Below are 19,940 nucleotides of genomic sequence, written 5' to 3'. Positions count from 1 at the left end.
TTGCATTGGGTGAGGATTAAATTGGATTTGTATGTTGTGACCTATTTCAGAGCAAGAGAGGAAATGTTTCAACCTTCCCAGGAATCACCACTTTGTGAGCCACTTAAAACTCTAGCAGACAAAGTGCCGGGGAACATTCCATAGAGGTCTGTCCAGAGTATTAAGTGGATCTGTATTTTGCAGCCTTTAGGCTCCAGGCCTCTTTTAACCCTCAATCTCCAAATCCTAATGGGACTAAATAGTCTTTTATTTTTACAAGTATATAGAAGCTGTTCCAAATGTTTAGACTTCATGGACCAGTAAATTTCTAAAAAATATTTTGAACATTTGCTGTAACCTTCTTAGTTTTCAGGTCAGAAAAGTTAAAATCATCAAACCTATATATATATATATATTTTTTTTTTTTTTCTTCTAGAAATATCTACTGCCTGCAGGCATGTTCAATCCCTCAGTTATGTCCAACTCTTTGCAACCCATGGACTGCAGCCCGCCAGGATCTTCTGTCCATGGGATTCTCCAGGCAAGAATACTGGAGTGGGTTGCCCTGCCCTCCTCCAAGGAATCTTCCTGACCCAGGAACTGAACTGGTATCTCTTTATGTCTCCTGCACTGGCAGGTGGGTTCTCTACCACTAGTGCCATCTGGGAAGCCTGAAGCAGATGAACATGCTACAATAACAAAAAAATGGAGTGGGTGTGGGAGAATCCGCCTAATTTGTATGTTGTGACCTATTTCAGAGCAAGAGAGGAAAAATAAAAAAATGAACAGAGATACATTTAAAATGATTTGAAGAATGAAAGGAAACAAGAGGATGAACAGGACTCTGCTCCCTGCCTCCTCTGCTCTCGGTCCCTCTGTTGTGGTCTTTCACGCCCTACCCTCCAGGCTGGCTGGCTCCATGCACTCTGATCCATGACGTTGGGCTGGGAACCCCCCACCCCCACCTTTATCCCTATCATTCTACCTGGTTTTACCCCTTAAGATTCTCCAGAATGGATGCTCCCATCATCCTTGAAACTCCACTGCCATCACTTTTGTCTTGTTAAAGCCATTGTTTCAGAAAACAATCATAAATTTTAAAAACCAATCTACTCCAGTCCATCTCAAGGCAATTTTAAGTTCAAAAGCTCTTGTCTTTGGAGTCATCTGTCCTTTGTTGTGAATGCTGTCATGGCTGAGCACCCCCTTATTCCAGGCCTCTGTCTTCTGGTCCCTCCTGATTGCTTCTCACTTTTTTGACTTTTTGCCTTCTCCAATCTGATTCCCTTTAGCCTTTCCCTACCAACTCTCAGAGGGAAAGTGGGAAGGAGAAACAGGGAGATGCCCCAAGGCTTGCTTTCCAATGAAAGCAAGAGGGACTGGAGATGAGAGAGAAGGTCTGTGAGGCCTGGTGTTTTCATGATTCCATTAATCTACTGTTAGATTGGAGGGAGCGCTTGTCATTTCTTCGTGGGTGAGCTGTGTGCATGAGTGACGCTGGATTTGGAGGCCATGGCTGAAAATTATTCTATGAAAATTATAGAATAATCCCCTGATGGACCCAACCTAGTGGCTAAGTCAGGGAAAATGATCAGTTCATCCCTCGAAAATAAATTCTTTCCGTTGGAAGATAGTAAAAGGCACAGGAAGATACTGAATAAATGCTTTCTGATGGTGTGGGTGCCGGCCAGGAGCCACTGAGGTCTGGAGGCCCTTCCAGCTGTACGGTTGGAGGGCTCTTAAGCGAGAACACATGTGCTGAGAATCCACAGAGTCAGACATTTTCACTGTGCGGGAAGATGTTAAAGGGTATGGCTCTAAAATGAAAAGACTCTCTCCTTGCAACGTCTGAGGCAAAGTAATGGACGGCATCGAGGCCCCCAGAAAACACTCTGGGCTCTGCTTTGGGAAGTTAGGAAGTTCCCTTAGTGTCTCTAAGCTTTCAGTGTCTTTACATCATGAACTAATCAGTCCTATTCTGCCTCTCTCTCTGGGCAGAACATGATCAAGTACGCATTGGAAAAGACCCTGATGCTGGGAAAGATTTGAGGGCAGGAGGAGAAGGGGATGACAGACAATGAGATGGTTGGATGGCATCACCGGTTCAATGGACATGAGTGGGAGCATATTCCGGGAGATGGTGAAGGACAGGGAAGACTGGCATGCTGCAGTCCATCGTGTCGCAGAGAGTCTGACACGACTGAGCGACTGAACAAGAACGATAGCCAGTGATGACACTGTAGCACTCTGCACACACACAAACATACACACCCAGGGCACTGAGGTTTTACTATTGCGTGTGACCCAGTTGCACGGCCACCATGGTTTGTGAACTCTGCCCATCAGCGTCTCCTGCAGGGCTGGGATGGAGCCGGTAGGTTCCTACTGCTGCGGAGTTTAACTTGGCTGGAAGTAATTACTTAACCAAAGCTAGACACCAAGCAGTGTGAGGAAAAGGGGGTGGGGAGCACCAAGACAGCTTAGCCCGACCATTTATAGAGATGCCTGCTTCAGAGAAGACACAGCATTTGATATATTTGGTAATATGTGGTGTCTTAAAAATCAAATACTGGTTGTATAAGGAAATTTTAAGTAGGTATGTTTTTGATTCAAAGTTTGTTGGTGCCTCCTTTGAAGTATTTCTTCAATCCATCCATCCACTTCTGTCCAACCTCTCCACTGTTCATGCCAGGCCTGCAACCCCTCCCGCCTTGATCATCACGTCACCCTCGGGCTTTGTCTCTTTCACGCCAGTATTTTTCATCCCCTGCAAGCTGCTGCCCATGCTCACCCAGAACGTTCTCTAGGACTCCACTCTGATTATATCACCTCTCTGCTTAACATCCTTCAGAATCCCCGCATCACCTTCTGGATAAAGTCAAGTTTCTTACCCTGTGCTGCAAAGCCCCAACTTAACTCTCTCACCCCGCAGCCCCCTCCACACTAGGGCAGCTTGGACCTTCCCAGCCCCAGCCATTCCATGCCTGGCTCATCTCTCACAGGCCTCTTTCTCGGCTCTGCTAGTCTTTGCCAGACTTCACTCTTCCTTCCCTGGTGTATTCAGATGTCCTGGGTCCCCAAGGCTGAGCTAGGTTGCTTCTTTGTGCTCCTGGGCCAGGCTCACTCTTAGTTGATACCTCACTTCATACTTCTCCAAGGACCAGGAACTCTTGCACTTTCCTGCCAGATCTGTGGTCCAATGATCTTGCCCTTCTTGCTTTCCTCCAGATGCCATTCCAAAGTGTCCCTTCCCCATCCAAGGTGGTCTCCTCTGCTCCTGTTCCGGACATCACCCCTCCCCCACTCAAGGATTCCTGTCTTTATCACCCCGCTTCATCTTCAACCACATCAAGCCCTCCTTTTCTACTGGGTCACTCCCATCAGCCTGCAAACATTCCCCATGTTCTTCTTGGTTCTTTCAGGGTTCTCTAACTGCCATTCCACATCTCCGTTTTCTATGCCTAAAGTCCAGAACTGTCTGGACATGCTGTCTCGACTCTTCTCTACATCTGCCAGGCTTCACCCTCTGCTGTTCGGCTGCAGTAGCCCTGCCTTCCGCTTTGCACACTCAGGGCTCAGTTTCCGCCCGCCCCTGTCAGGCCCCTCCCTCTGCACCACTCACCGCTTTGTCTGGGCTGCCTCCCGGCTCCTCCCCATCTACCAACCCATCTCTGGCCGGTTCCGATTCTGGTGCCCTTGGTTTTCATGCTACCCTTTCTGTGGGTGGTCTCAACTTGACCCAGAGCTTTAAATAACATTTATTTGTGGGTGATTCTTGGATTTATAGCTCTGAGCTCAGACCAGTTCTCTGAACTCCAGACTTTTGTATTCCGCTGCCTGCTCCACATTCCCACGTAACTGTTTCACAAGCATCTCAAATTTACTATGTCCCAGAATGAACTCTTCATTCCGCCTCTTCAGTCTATGGTGCTCCCGTCTTACCCATCTCAATAAATCACACCTTCATCCACCAGTTACTCCATCCAGAAACCTAAATGACGTACTTGTCTCTTCTTTGCACTCAACCTCAGAGTCAGTTTGTCAGACCTTCCTTTCTAACCATCTCCAAAACCTATCTTGAGCCAATCCACTTAGCTCTACCCTTTCTCCTCTCACCATGGTCCAGCTCTGGGAGTGGTCCCCTGCTTCCACTTGCAGAAGGCAGCTCTAACCTGTGCTTACATAGCATCCAGGAAAAGTGTGACGCCTGCATAAAACCCTCAATGGTCCCCATTGCACAGCTCACATGGACCTACCTGGTCCAGCTTTGGCCTTTCTTCCAGCCCTCCTTCTAATGTCTGGTCCCTGCCCTTGTTCCTCACACAACCTGTGGCTGCTCCCCTCCTTACTGCTCTGTTGGTTCCATGATGGATACTCAGTCTCTGGTTACTGACACCTGACACAAAGGTCGTGAGAACAAATGTTTGCCTTGATTGCTAAATATGTATTGCTGTGTGCCAGATTCTGGAGGAACTAAGATGAATCAGAGAAAGTCCCTGCCAGACAGGAGCTCTCAGTCTGGTGAGTGACACGCCTATGTACACAGAGAATATTTACCATTTGATGTGATAGGTATGATCCTGGGGGAAGCCAACTCTGGGGCCAGAGAAGCTCAGGAAAGGTTCCTCAGCAAGGAAGTATTTGAAGTGAGTTGGTGGACCTCTACAGAAATCTAAAGCAGTTTGTAAAAACAATAGCTTCAGAATGTAAGACAGTGGAAAAATATTCTGAAATATTAATATTGGTAATCTCTAGCTTTTGGTTTAGTAAAAGCATTTTTTTTTCTGTTTTGATATTTCCAAATATTCCATCATGAATTTGTGTTTTTTTTTTTTTTATAGTAAAAGTTAAAAAAAAACTTGGTGGGAAATAGTTCCTTGACACACACACAGGTAAACGGGTAATGTAACAACACAGGATGGGTGTCTTGCTATGAGTTTTCTCATTTGTTTCTGGAAGTTGGCTACAGGTACTGGAAGTAAAACTTCTTCTTGAAATAAATTTTCCCCAAACAAGAAAAAAAAAGGTAGAAGAAAAAAAATGAGAAGAAAGATGAAATCCTCTTCCTCAGTTTATGAGTTGAGGAGGTAGCCGGCAAGGAATAGGAGAAGAAAAGAAAATAGGATTTTCTTGTCATGTTCCACTTGTAAAAGCCAATGGATATTTTTTACAGGTACCAGCTAGTCCTTCCTGAAAATCCTCTAATGGGGACAGGCTGTGAAGCAGCAGTAGGAAAGATAAATGCTTTTCTGGAGAGTAATTTTAGTGCAGGGTGGAAAATGTGAAGAGAAAAAAAAGAAAAATCAAATGGAAAATTCATCCACAGGCCAACCCACACCACAGAAGCGTTGAGGACCATGTGTCCTAATTAGTCCCTGCACCAGGCAGGGGCCTCTCTTTTCAAATGCCCCTCCCATCGTGGCGGATAGCCTGGGGGGAGCATTTGTTTGTACTGCGTGCTTGAGAGTGGCTATCATTTTTGGGGGGTAGCAGAAGGTTTGGAAAATATAAAAAAAGCAAGACCACCAAGCTGTGACCTTCTTTTACCCTTATTCAACAATACAAGTGTATTTTTCTGTAATATGTATGTAGATGTTTCTGAATGGAGCATTCAGAATGCAGGCACCGTTGTGTGTGTGTTTGGGGGCTTTCAATCTTTGGTCTCTTTCCAACTCGGCTACTTTTTCTACCCTGGTCGGCTCTTCTGTAACAATTCACTAAGTTTGGGTCTCCTCCTCTTGCTTTTTCTCTAGGCTGAAATGGTCCCAATTTAGTGCCCTTCTGAAGTTCAGAGTTTTCCATGCTCTTCATGGCAAGCTCCAGTGTTTCCAGTTACCCTGACTTGCAGGCTCTGGTAACCATGATGCTGTGAGAAGCTGAAAGGGAACTGATGCTGTGATGAGATAAACCACTCAGGACTTGGTCTTGGAGCTTCCTCCCCTCCCTTTTGCTCACGTGTCTACTCTCCCTGTAGGGGCTTCAGAGTCAGACAATCTGAAATGACATAATGGACTAACCTGAAGATTTCCTGAGGCTTTATGTTTGGACCTCCTCAATAACCTCAAAAAAATCTGGGGACCTGTGACTTCTTTCCAGGGACTGGATCATTGGATGATACAATCCTGCTCCAACAAGGGTAACCAGTAGCTGAAAAGAGTTGCATCCCATACTCAGAGCTTGGCCATTTTGAGCATTTGAGGTACTTCTTTTCCTGTGAAAGGACTTTTCACTCTTACCAGGCAATCAGTTCATTCTAATGGCTGACTTTTAGGGCACTAAAACGATAAAACTCATGGGAATGGTTTCATACTTAATTTTAAACAGGAAATAATCCCAAGGGACTAAACATGAAGGAGGTGATCTCTGGTCTGGTCTTAAGGCACCTGCTGTGTTTATCCCAAAGCCCCTTTTTGGTGGAGATTGTCCTGGGGATAACTGGTAATATTTACTCCCCTTGCCTTCACCCCCAGCCCAAGGTATGTCTGTTCTTTTGTTTTAATTGTTATCTTTTGAGGGGTTTAATTAGGTCTGGTTAGATGTAAGATTAAGTTGGATGGTTTTTTTTTCTTCACTTTGGGTGTAATTAAAAATAGTACATGGGGGTCAAGGAAAAGTAGACAAGATTCCAGTTTTGCCCTCTTGTTGCTAAGAGCTTGGCTTCAGAAAGTAGTGATTTGAGATGACTGCTTTTAAAATCATGAATTCAGGGGAGCTTCCTTACAGAAAGCTGGCATAAGCCTCAAGATGGTCAGAACCCACACTTGCCCAATTGACTTAGGGACACCACTGGTCTTCCTTTGCCTGGGACTGTCTCAGTTTTACAACTGAAAGTCTAGAGTCTTAGAAAACCCTTCAGTCCTGAGAAAATTAAGGTGGTTGGTCACCTACTGGAAATTAAAGTTCAAATGAATCAAAACAATGAGACAAGCATGAGACACACTTGATATGTAGCTTTAATTTCCTTTGTGCATGAGGTGGACCCTGCTCCACTCACAATAATGGGCAACAAGGCAGAGGCAGGAAAAAAGACGTAGAGAAAGGGAGTGGGGATAAAACATTTCTTTGCAATAAGACTCTGTGTACTCAAGGCAGCTAATTTTTAATAGAAGTCAAATCTGGATAACCAGTAGGGTGTGTGATAGCCACAGATGCTGGGCCTAAGCTAAAGAAAGCAATCTCTGCTCCCAGAATAATGGGATGGAGAATGAGGCTCAGTGTAGGGAATCTTCCTGAATTTGGCAGACATAGATACATTTTCTCTGTGTGTCCACTGCATTTTGTACCCTGTTCCTAACAGCAAACCCCCAAATTTCAATTTATGTCAGAGAACACCCCAATCAAAAACTGGGCAGAAGACCTAAATAGACACGTTCCCAAAGAAGATACACAGATGGCTAATAGGCACATGAAAAGATGCTCAACATGGTTAGTTGTTGGAGAAATGCAAACCAAAACCACAATGAGGTTTCATCTCACACCATTCAGAATGACTACCATTAAAAAGTCTACAAATAATAAATTGTTAGAGAGAGTGTGGAGAAAAGGGAACCTGTGATTGGTGAGAATGTACATTGGTACAGCCACTATGGAGGACAGTAGGGAGGAGCTTTAAAAAACTGAAAAATAGAGCCAGTGATCCAACCCCTAAGCCTGTATCTGTAGAAAACTATAATTCAAAAAGATATATGCACCCCTGTATTCATAGCAGCAGTATTTACAATAGCCAAGACATGGTCCTGGAGCATCTGTCCTCTTTAGGGAAAACTTGCTGTACCCTGAGCTCAAACTCTGCATCCTCAGTAGGATGAACGTCACACTCCAATAGAGTCATCCTAGTCACTGTGCAAAAGGGGCACCCCTGTCAAAGGAGGAGGTGCTGCGCGGCAGTTCAACCCTTTGCTAGTCTCTAGAACGCTGACTGTTGATTTTTAAAGTAGAAATCCAGAATCGGAGAAATGAAATTGCTGTTTGTATGTGACTCTTTTGTCACCTAGAAGTCACTTTACCCTTTTCTTGTGACAAAATGATATAGATGATGTTGCCTTGAAGGCTTATTGAGATTTGCAGACTCTGAGAAGATCGTTGAGATCTTTCCTGGTGAAGCTCTTTCCCTGCTGATGAATTTCTTGATAAATTATGAAAACATGACACCAAGCAATGATCTCCACAGTAAAACAAAATAATGAAGTCCTGGCTGCCCTGGACCTTGGAAGTTCTGGGGAGATCTGTTCTCCAGTTGACTTAGAGATGATAAAAATAAAAATATTTGAAAATATTAGGCTGCCATTGCTTCATGGATGAAAAGGGGAAAGGAGTAGCTTCTAATGTGTAATCTGGATTATGACACTGAGGTGATACGGATCTGCTCTGTTCAGGCATTTTGGAACCTGGGCTCACACTCCAGAAACTGAAAGGGTCTGATGTCTGAGACAAGAACGACAAAGCTATTGAAGCTGGAGTCAATCTGACACCAGAATAAATTGCAGCCAGAATAAAAGTTCCCTAAGTCAGACATGTTTGAAATGTGGGGACTCCTGTGGACCATGATACAGACAGAAGTATTCAGTGTCTCTGTTGTAAAACCAGACCTTGAGTTGATGAAGATGTGGGACATAGTTGAAGGAAAGGTTCATTATTCTGGCTCATGTGCAAGGTTAAAATGTTAGGATTATTTGGAGGTATGAATATACAGACATTGAGTTTCCAAGAAATTGTTAGGGACATATTTTATTTTCCCTATTAAAAAATTCAGATATTTCTTAAATGATAGAAGAGGAGATCCTGGAATGCCAGAAGAGAAGGAAGAGCAACAGAAATGATAGTAGCTGAGTAAACAGAATAAACGTTTTTTCACCTTTTAAGTTTGTTAAAATATATACAATGGCTGAAAAATTCAGATAGTTCTTAAATATGGTCAGTGTCAAATTTGTGTTTCCCATAGAAACAACTGATGAATACAGAGCAATGTCAAGCAATTCATTTTAAGAATAAATGCTGTGGCCCAGAAACAGAGCATAAAGTTAATTACATGATGTATAATCTAAAAGTGGGAACTATTGATACCATGGAATCTCACTGGAGTCAGGTAATGTGTGACTGAGAGGTGGTCCCCAAATGAGTGTCGTGAAGTCTTCATACATCTTGAATTAAAAGTGTATCTTAAAGATTAGTTGAAAAGCTAAAAAAATTGGTAAGTGGGCAGTTTTTGTAATGATTTGGTGGGTGTAAGGCAGGAAATTTTACCTAATTGGACTTTAAAAAGTCCATAGAATGAAAATGCTAATAAATAGTAATAATAATGATAATGTATTAATAACATGTTAGCAGAAGGAAGATACTTTAGAATGAGTTTGACTAACTTTAAGAAATTTCTTGGTAGCCTTATGATTTTGGACATGGGTTTATTATAAAATGGTTGTGATTATTACGGGGAAAATTGAACCCTCAAGTATCAGACATTTTAAAATGTAAGATTTCTTTTTATAGGTTTCTGTGATGAATTGTTAACATAGGACTATTTTAAATAACTAGTTCTTAAATATAGCCCTAGATTGTATGATAATAAAAATGTAATATCATTTTTAATAATCTTCAGAGGACTATTACCAAAGCTCCTTTTTCACAGGAGATGAAAGAAATTCAAGCTCTTAACTTGCCTAAATCTGGGAATTGCTGGGACCAGGAGCAGTTCTTCTGAACCCTGGGTCAGTGCTCACTGTGTTTTGATGACTGAAAAAAATGCTTGTGCTTTATTTAGGTTGCTCTTGAAGAAAACCTAGAGCATTATAAGTATTCTTAGCTCAGTTCCAGGTTACAAAACAACACATCATTATTTTTTGACATTTCCTGGTGAATGAATTCAACATAATTCTTCATTTTATTCTATCATTCATTTTACTCTCTGAAGTCTAGGCACCATTTCGTGTTCTGTCTGTGGAATTTATCTGGTTCTTTTTGCCTTGTGTTTCAAGCTGAGGGAATTCCTATGTTGCTTCTATGAGAAAAGTCACTTCATCATTTATTGAACATATACTGAAAACAGGTAAAGCTGGCAAAAAATTGAGTGTGAGCTTCATGTATTTAAAAAGCATTTAGAATAATGGGAATTCTTACTTGGAAAAGCTTTGAGGGAATTATTTTTTCATGTAAGGAGGTTTTGTCTAATAGGCAGTGGGGTATATGGGAGCATGGAGCTTGGGATACAGGTAAGGTGGAGGTGCTAACTTGGGAACCTTTAGCAGGGGATCAGCCATGTAGTGGTGAGTCTAGATGGAGAAGACAGAGGAGTTTGAGAACCTCAGTGGGCCACATGCCGATATAGAGCAGTGTTCCTCTCCCCAGCTCCACTGTAGAATCACCCTCAAGACTGTCAAACACACAGTGGTAACTGGGCCTCCTCCCTGGGGCTCCCGACTCAGTTACCTGGTACATAACCTGGGCATTAGCATGTTAGAGGCACTTCCCAGGTGGTTCTAATGTACAGGTGGGGATTGAGAACTCCTGTTTCAGAAGTGAGGAGGAGGAAGGGAACCCTCAAAGGAGACGAGTAGACAGAAAGAGAAATGAAGAAGAATGATGTCTTGGAAGCCAAATGCAGGAAGTGCTCAGGGAAGGCAGGTGGGACAACTGTGCCAAACGCTGCTGATACAACCCACATTCTGAGAAGGTCAGTGTGGAGGCCACTGCCGATCCCAATGAGGGCAGTTCCTGGGGAGCGGGAGGCATGCAAGTCGAAATGGAGTAGGTTAGAGCTTGAGAAAGGAGAATATAGACAATGTTTCAGAGCAGTTTTGTTTTAAAGGAGAACAGAAATGAGGATGTTCTTAGGAAGAGTTTGAAGTTAAGGGACTTCATTGTTTTTTCAAGATGGCAAAAAAAAAAATCACAGCACACTTGCATGCTTATGGGGATGATACAGTTGCAAGGCGGGTAATGAATGAAGAAGAACCTGAGAACAGTTGAAGGAGATGTTGAGTCCAAGAGGAGGGGCTTCAGAGACCAGCGGAAACAAGGAGGAAGGCAGCACACATAGGAGCCAGAGCAGCTGAGCTGATGCTGAGGCCCCGCCGTGCTGTGCAGAGAGGACGTTGGTTGATGTGAGCCGAGGGTGGGAGCAACTGGAGGTCTGAAAAGAGGGAACCTTGGAAACAGTTGCCCTGAGAGACCGGAATGGAGGTGGGATGGATGGGCAGCTTTAAGGGCTCATTTGAAGTGTGCGGTCCTGAAATGAAGTGAGACCAGTGACCACGGTGGACTGGTTTTTCTCCATATGTCCCACTTCTGTGGGCAGAGGTGTAGACAAGGCTGAAAGTTAAATTTAAGCAGTGAGTCTTTATTTGGTTTTTATTCCAGTTGGGTGTGATGAAGGGGGAGATACGCTGAGCACATTTGCAGGGGAATATGTACAATGATTGGGTTTGGAGTCTAAGCTGTAGAAGGAGGCACGTGAGGATACGAGAGAGCAGGTCCGTGGGCTTGTGGCCCCCATGGGCAGAAGGGTTCTGGGAGGAAGGCAAAAGGGGAGGTGATTTGGCAACATAGGAATTGGTGTTTAGCAAGTGAAATGCTTGAAATTAAGATTATGGAAGAAGTGCAGCTACTTACATAGCAAGTCCCCTGCATACGAATGAGTTCTGCTTAGAGAGCGTGTTCATAAATCCAATTTGTTCATAAGACATACAAAGTTAGCCTTGGTGCCCAGCTAACACAGTCAGCTACATAGTACTGTCCTGTCATAGGTTTATAATACTTTTCCTACAAATAATACATACATAAGAAACAAACACAAAAAATAAAGAAAATATTTTTAATATTACAGTACAGTACCTTGAAAAGTACATTAGTACAGTACAACACCTGGCATCCAGGGGCTGGCATCGAGTGAACAGGTAAGAAGAGCTGTTGCCTGGAGGAGGGAGAGGAGGTGGGAGATTTCAGGGAAAAAGTCCAAATCCCATAAAACCATTTAAGAAATAGATAATTTATCTTTTCTAGATGCTTTTTCTTTGCGTGAACTCTGTATATTTAACAAGACTTTAGGATTATGGGAATTACTATGAGCCCTGGCACCATCTTGGTCGTCTTGTCTCCAGCTGAGGTCAATGCCGAGACACAGAGGGGGACCTGGTGGAGAGAACTACATAGGCCTGGACGGGAGCTCTCACATCACCCCAGGACGTGCCCTATCTTGGTACTTCTTGCTATGTGAGATAACACATTTGCTTATTGCTAAAACTACCTTTAGTTGTGATTTCCTGTGATTCGCAGCTGAAAACATCCTACTGATACCAAGAAGTACTGAAAGATGGCCCTTCAGAAAGCTATGTAACCTCTACACCCACCTCTTAACAATACCATGTTAAGATAAATCTATATGCCGGCGGAAGTGTGTATTTGAATGAGACTTTATGTGAAAATTAGTGGGCTCCCTGATAACTCAGTTGGTAAAGAATCCACCTGCAATGCAGGAGACCCCGGTTCGATTCCTGGGTCAGGAAGATCTGCTGGAGAAGGGATAGGCTACCCACTCCAGTATTCTTGGGATTCCTTGTGGCTCAGCTGGTAAAGAATCCACTTGCAATGTGGGAGACCTGAGTTCAATCCCTGGGTTGGGAAGATCTCCTGGAGAAGGGAAAGGCTCCAGTATTCTGGCCTGGAGAATTCCATGGACTGTATAGTCCATGGGGTTGCAAAGAGTAAAACATGACTGAATGACTTTCACTTTCACTTTATGTGAAAATTAGTCTAATCAACATTTGGAATTGTTATGGCCTGAATATTTGTATTCCTCACAATTCATGTGCTGAAATCCTAACGCCAAGGTGATGTTATGGGGAGGTGGGGTCTTTTGGGGAAGATTAGAAGGTCAGATAGCATCAAGGGATGAGAATTTGAGCAAACTCCAGGAGAATGTGAGCAAACTCCAGGAGATGGACATGAAGGACAGAGGAGTCTGGTGTGCTGCAGTCCAAGGGGTCACAAAGAGTCAGACACAACTTAGGGACTGAATGACAACATAGGCTGTGAGGGTGGTGCTCCCATGATGGGATTAGTGCCCTGATAAAAGAGGTCTGAGAGAGCTTTCTCACCTCTTTCTGCCACTTGAGGACACATTGAGAAAACAGCCATCTATGAGCGAGAAAAAGGGCCCTCACCAAACCTTGAATCTGCTGGCACTTTGATTGTGGACTTGCCAACTTCTAGAACTGTGAGAAATAAATGTTGGTTCTTTAAGCCACCTGGTTTGCATCTTGGCATCCATGGGCTCGTTCCTAAGGCTCAGAGCCAGTTGGGCACCTGCTCCCCTCTCCTGGGCCTCTCCCTCTTGGTGGATGCCACTGGTCTCCTTTCCTGGCCGCCTCTGTCACCTGCTGGGTGTGTTCAGCCCCAGAAGCACTCCCAGTGCTCTGCTCCAATGTGTTCACCCTCAGCCCCTGTGTTGGGTGCTGGAGGCCCTCTCTGCCCCAAGGCTGCATCACCCCCTTTGCTGCCCAGGTGCCTCTTTGTTTCCTGCAGCAGAAAAGCCTTTGAGAGTGTGGTTTCTGATTTGGGCTCAGCCTTATTGTGAGAATCCATCTCCCTCTCCTGGGTGTCAAAGTCCTAATTCATAAAATAAATGGTCTGGACAGATGATCTGTGTGATTCTTGACTGCCCGTGATTACCCTCCTGTCAAACCCCTGCACCCCATCAATGGCTTTGCTGTAAAGGGCATTTCTGAAACACTTGGCTGATGACTCTGAGCTGTAAAATGCATTCTCAACACTCGATACTTTTCATGAAGGCGAAAGGACTCTCAAGGTCAAGTGACAGAGTAGGCTGATGTATGATGACAGTCTTAACACTGTGCTTTTTTGTCTTCAGAAGAATTTTTCCCAGTCGTGGCTTTAACCTGACATCCAGACAACAAAGCTCCCTGACGACATTTCATAAGAAAATTTAATAACCCTCTTACGGAGTATTTTTGCTGTAGCCCTGGATTAACCTTTAATAAATGAAGCTTTAGCTGCCACACAGCCTCAAGAATGTTCTCCCGTGGTGAATGTGTCTAAGTCTGTGTGTCCTTGAGGACGCTGGGGGATGGGAGGTCACATGAGCTGGAACCACCCCCAGGAAGCCAACTCTACCAAATCTATGATGCCAAGATACCAGGAATGACTCCCAAGCTTCAGAATGACTTCCCTCACCCTCTGCCATTAAACTACAAAATGTAGAGGAAATCTCATTCTCCAGTTATTTAAATACTAGACACATCTAGACAGCAGAATCATCCCCCCAAAGATTTCTTTTTAAATGGTCTTCTATTTAAAAATTGAACGATGGCTTCTTGTGGGTCCTAGCAGCTGGGGAGGAGGAGGGGCGAAGATGTGACTGAGCAGCTGCTATTGTCATGGAAACAAACCCACATTCAATGGACAGGAAAAATGGATCCCAAAGTCCCCATTTCTTGTGAATATCTCATAAATGTTACAAAACAATGCTTATTTACTATTTAGCAGAAGACAGTCCAGAGGTACAAGCTTGAAGAGAATTTGAAAGAATTTGAGAGAAAACCTGTAGAAAGACCAGGATCATTCCAAATTGTGGTCTCATTGCTTCTCCCTCATTTTTTGTTAGATGGTATTACAAATGCCCCTGCATGATTTTGCTGCACTGCTCCTAAGGGTCAGCAGAAATTTTGATTTCCTATCATTTTATTGTGATGGTTTTAAAGCTCTTTTAAGAAAATGAATATGTAACGGAAACTTGTATTTTTTTGAGGTTATATAGGATAAATAGGGCTTCCCATATAGCTCATCTGGTAAAGAATCCACCTGCAATGCAGGAGACCCCGATTCCTGGGTTGGGAAGATCCGCTGGAGAAGGGAAAGGCTACCCACTCCAGTATTCTTGCCTGGAGAATTCCATGAACTGTATAGTCCACGGGGTCGCAAAGAGTTGGACACGACTGACCTATTTTCACTTCACTTCATACCTAGTACATTTTATATATATTCTTAACAGTCATTTGTTCTAACAATACCTTATATCCCTTATTATGTATCAGTGCTAAAAGTTCTTTTTGTACCACTCTATCTGTTGGAAATTGAAATCTCTGTCTTCCAGATATGTTTCTAATTGAGAACAGATGTGCCCCTGGACATTTTGAAGAAACTGTTTCTGAGTGTGGTGTCTGCTTCTCCAGACCAAGCTCCCAGATGTCTTTTTTCCTACTCCCTGCGGAGGTGACTGGTGAGCCTTAGAGGGAGGCCAGGACAAAGGTCCTGAGGCTGGGAGGGTGACAAGTTATGATTCAAACCAACGCTGCTCAATAAGGCCTGTCCCATGGCTGAGCAGACATGGGGGAGAGATGGCCTGCCCTGGAGGATTGGCACTTGTGTGTCTGTTGCTGTCATGTAAGCAATCATCCTTGCTGAGACTGGACAGACTCTGGGGCCGGGTATCCCCTTTACCCTCTGGACTCAGCATCCCCATCACCAATTCCAGGAAAATCTGTCTGTGTGCTTCTACATGACTGGGGAGACATGATGACACTGCGCCCACATTTTTTCTCTGTCCAGCACTGGTTCATCCCTTAGCGGGAAGGAGAGAAGGATCAGTGATTCTCTGCATCAGCTGACTTACAGGAAAAGGAAAATACGATCAGTATGGATAAATAGTGTGAAAGCCCCTCTGTTTCTTTAATGCTCTGTGTTCTGAGGAAGATGGAAGTGAAACGGGTGCAGACTCAGACCCCAGTGTTCCCCTGCCTGTGACGATGACTATCCCCGCAGTGTCCGTGGCAGCGTCTGTGTCCAGTTAGGGACCACAGAGAGGAATGTCCCTCGACCACTGACTATAGGTAGCATAGTGGGGATGGGATGCTGTGAAACCTCTCAGTCCCCTCTCCTCCTAGTCGGGGGGCCTGGGGGGCTCGACCTTGGCCTCCCCCAGGACCACAGCCTGCCCAGCTTGGCTGTGGCTGTTTCAGGTCACAGATACTGATGTCAGTTCTTTCTCTTGGGCTTAAAACACCAGCTCTCAATCCCTTGTTTAAGGATCTGAAAGGCCAGCTGTTGTGAATGAAGAGTGGAAAAGCCTCACATCCAACCAAGGAAACGTGTTCTGAAGGTGACTTCCCTTTGCATTTTGGGGACCACAGGGCTGTGGGAGGTGAAGGCAGATGGAGCGCTCTGAGGTTATTAAAAGAAGGAGCCCTGTCCTTACTGTGACTCAGACTGCTAGGACATCCTTTCCTGGAGGATCTGGCCCGGTGCTGCCTCCTTAGAGTGAGTGGTTGCTGTGCAGAGCTCCCTTATGGCCGTAGCATTCCCATCATGGGCTCCCTGGGGAGAGAGAGTTGGGTGGGGGGCAAGATGAGTGAAGCTCCTGAGGGCCAGGGTAGGGGAGGGTTGGGGTGGGAGTTGGAGGGGGCGCGTAGCATTGCTCATCCCAGGCTTACTCCCAGCTGCCCTGTTGTTGGTTAAACAGTGGAAGAAAGAAAGCCCAGAGGGGAGGCAGTCATCTCATTGAGTCGGGGGAAGGTTACCACAGTGATGCAGTAGGAGTGTTGGGCTTGAGGTGGCTGCGGGGAAAATAATAAAGTGGGAAGTCCAGGTGGGCACGAGACAGTGATGGACACTGATGTTTCTTTGTGTCCAGCCATCTCACTCATGGTCGACACTGGACACTCCACTTGACCCTACTTAGCATTTGAAGGCTCGGGATTCCACTGCTCGGGAGTTTTAAACTCACAGGGCTGATGCAGCAGTTTTCTTTCAATTTTCTTCCATATGAGAAAGACTGTGCCTGTGAATGATAATGCTTTATCGTTAGGAGTTTATCCACAAATGATACATGCTTGTAATCCAGTCTGGTTGAAGCAATGGAAATTAAAAAATTGTTGATAATTACATATCTATGTATACACTTGTATCCATACATATATATCTATAAATAGATGGATCTCAGATAGATACATTTTTCTATACCTCCAAAAGCAGCTGCTTTCCCCTGCTCCCTGTTCCCCCTACCCCCAGATTAGCTGTTTAAGTGGTCAAGGGTAGTTAAGCTTAATTAATGTGAACTCAGTCCCTGAAGTTAATAAACTCTCCCATGGGGGCTGTGAATTGAGAGGGTGAAAGGAAGTCGTCTATTTAGTAGCTAATTTGATGGCTAATGCTTTCCTACCATATTGTTTTCTAGGTTTTGCACACCAACAGTGAAGTGTTGCTTTGAATTCTTTTAAAATCAAGGTTTAAGACATTTTTTGCTTTGTAAAACTGAAAGAGGAATTTGTACACCTTTCATGGGAGATTTAAGGTTTGTTTTTTTTTAACCTTAACTATTATAGGATTTTTCTTGAGCCTTTAACCCAGAAAGCAAACGTCTGCCTCTTGGATTAGTAACACTTTGAATGAGTCACATACTGATTTTGAGTTATTTCAGCTAAGATGAAGGAAAGCCTCATAAAAGTGCAGGGAAGCCCAGGTTCCCGGGCCCCTAAGGCTGTTTTTAGTAATCAGAGGTTAGAAATCTGTAGCCAGTTTTGGCTTCTGTACTTAATATTTGACAGAATTAAGAAGCTCCTTTAGGTACCTAATTTCCTGCCAAGGAGAAAGCTTAAAGCTCAGAAATTTGGGGATTTAAATGTATTGATTAAAGTTCACTTGTGGGAAAACAAGGAGGAATGTTTAAGGCTTCTCTTCATAATATGTGCCCACCCTGAGAAACATTTTCTTTTTTACAGTTCTTTACTGAGCTAAAGAATCTGCCCTCAATGTGAAAGACCTGAGTTTGACCCCTGGGTTGGGAAGATCCCCTGGAGAAGGGCATGGCAACACCTCTAGAATTTTTGCCTGGAGAATCCCAAGGACAGAGGAGCCTGGCAGGCTACAGTCCATGGAGTCACAGAGTCGAACACAACTGAGTGATTAACACACTTTCACTTACTGAGGTAAAGTGGACAAGTCTAAGTATGGAACTCAATGACGTCATATATACGTAGACAGCCATGTGACCACCACACAGATCAAGACTGAGAACCTCTTCTGTCTCTCTGAAAAGTTCCCTTTCTCATTTTGTTTAACCACCATTTTGAATTTTTATACCAGTGATGTGTAGTCTGTTTTTCATCTTTCGATAAAAGGAATTGTACAGTATGCTTTCTTGCAGAAGTGTCTGACTTCTTTTTCTAGATGTAAATGGTTTTAAATCTACGTACATACAAAAATGAAATCATTTTTTTCCCTGTGGGTTTTAACATATACATGGGTTCCCATGACCACCACCAGTGTCAGAATGCAGCTCCCATACCTCCCGTCAAACTCAAACGCCCCCTTCCTAATCCCTGGAGACCAGCAATCTGTCCTCTGTCCCTAGAGAGCTGTTTTTCCCCAAATGTCCTGCAAATCACACATATGTAACCTCTGACACTGACTTCTGTCACTTACTAGAAAGCATTTGAGATTCTTCCGTGTGTTCTAATGGTTTCTTCCTGTGTGTTCCCTTGTATCATAATTATTTGTTCTGCTGTTGATCATTTGTGAGCTTACCATTTTTTTTGTTTATGAATAAAGCTGCTGCAAACATTTCTGTATTTTTTTTGTGTGTGGACATATAGACTAATTTCTCTTTGCCACATAGGAATGGAATTGTTAAATTGTAACGAGTGTAAGTTCAACTTTATTCAGTTCAGTTCAGTCACTCAGTCGTGTCCGACTCTTTGCGACCCCATGAATCGCAGCATGCCAGGCGTCCCTGTCCATCACAAACTCCCAGAGTTTACTCAAACTCATGCCCATCGAGTCAGTGATGCCATCCAGCCATCTCATCCTCTGTCATCAACTTTATTAGCAGTTGCAAAATAATTTTCAAAACTCATTATACCATTTTACACTCTCACTAACAGTGTGTAAAAGTTCCAGCTTCTCTATGCCCTCTCCAACACTTGGTGTCACCAGTCTTTTAAAATTTTGTTATTCTGGTGGGAATTTTCTGATATCTCACTGTGATTTAGCTTTCTTTCCCTGATGATGAGTGATGTTGAATATTTTTCATGTACTTATTAACCATCCTTACATTTTTAATGACTATCTTAAAAAAAATTTTTTTTTTAATTTTTGGCTGTGCCATGAGGCGTGTGCAATTTTAGTTCCCTGACCAGGGATGGAAGCCTCTACAGTGGAAGTGCAGAGTCCTAATAAGTGGACCACTAGGGAATTCCCTATGACTATCTTTTCATTGTTGATTTGTAGGAATTCTTTATGTATTGTTCATACAAATCCTTTGTTAAATATGTACACTGTGAATGTTTCCTCCAAGTCTGTGGATTGCCTTTTCACTCTCTTGATGATTTTGATGAGCAAAAGTTTTACATTTTGATGTAGTCTATTTTATCATGTTTTTTTTCACTCTATAATCAGTGCTTTTTGCATCTTAGTTAAGAAATCTTTGCCACAGTTCCTAGACACATCATTCTGTGATTTCCTCCAAAACGTTTTATAGTTTTAGCTCTCACATTTAAGTATTAGGTCCATGTCTATTGAGAACTAATTTTGAGAGTAGGGTGTGTGTCCATGTGGGGTAATAAAGATATCCAATTATTCTCATACTATAATTGAAAAGGGTTTTTTTTTTTTCTCTTGCTGAATTTTATTGGTATCTTTGTTAAAAATCAAGGGATTATATTGAGTGGGTTTTGGACTTTTTACTCTGTTCCATTGACCTACTTGTCTATTCTTATGCCAATCACACACTTAATTACTATAGCTTTGCAGTATGTTTTGAAATGTGGCAGTGTAAATCCTTCTCTTTTTAAATTCATCTTCTTACTCCTTTTCCTCCTCTTCTTCCTTCCTTCTTCAAGATTGTTTTGGCTGTTTGGATCTTTTGCATTTTGTATAAATTTTATAATCAGGTTGTTACAAAAAATAGCTCCAAGCAAATGTGAAAATCAAAGACAAAAACCAAGGGGTTTTGACAA

General features: G+C 43.4%; 1 long non-coding RNA gene across 1 annotated transcript; it reads left to right on the top strand.

Moving 5' to 3' along the window:
• Positions 1-5,403: 5,403 nt before the first annotated feature.
• LOC122682193 lies at positions 5,404-17,756 on the top strand. The gene is made up of 7 exons (XR_006337257.1): positions 5,404-6,178; positions 6,304-6,455; positions 8,921-12,183; positions 15,083-15,208; positions 15,995-16,087; positions 17,162-17,278; positions 17,706-17,756. It is a non-coding gene; the product is annotated as an uncharacterized LOC122682193 (long non-coding RNA).
• The last annotated feature ends 2,184 nt before the right edge of the window (positions 17,757-19,940 follow it).

The sequence above is a fragment of the Cervus elaphus genome, chromosome 23 (genome assembly GCF_910594005.1).
Source record: "Cervus elaphus chromosome 23, mCerEla1.1, whole genome shotgun sequence".
Lineage (NCBI taxonomy): Eukaryota > Metazoa > Chordata > Mammalia > Artiodactyla > Cervidae > Cervus > Cervus elaphus.
The sequence above is the reverse complement of the archived record's forward strand: the minus strand, read 5'-3'. Positions and strand labels throughout refer to the sequence as shown.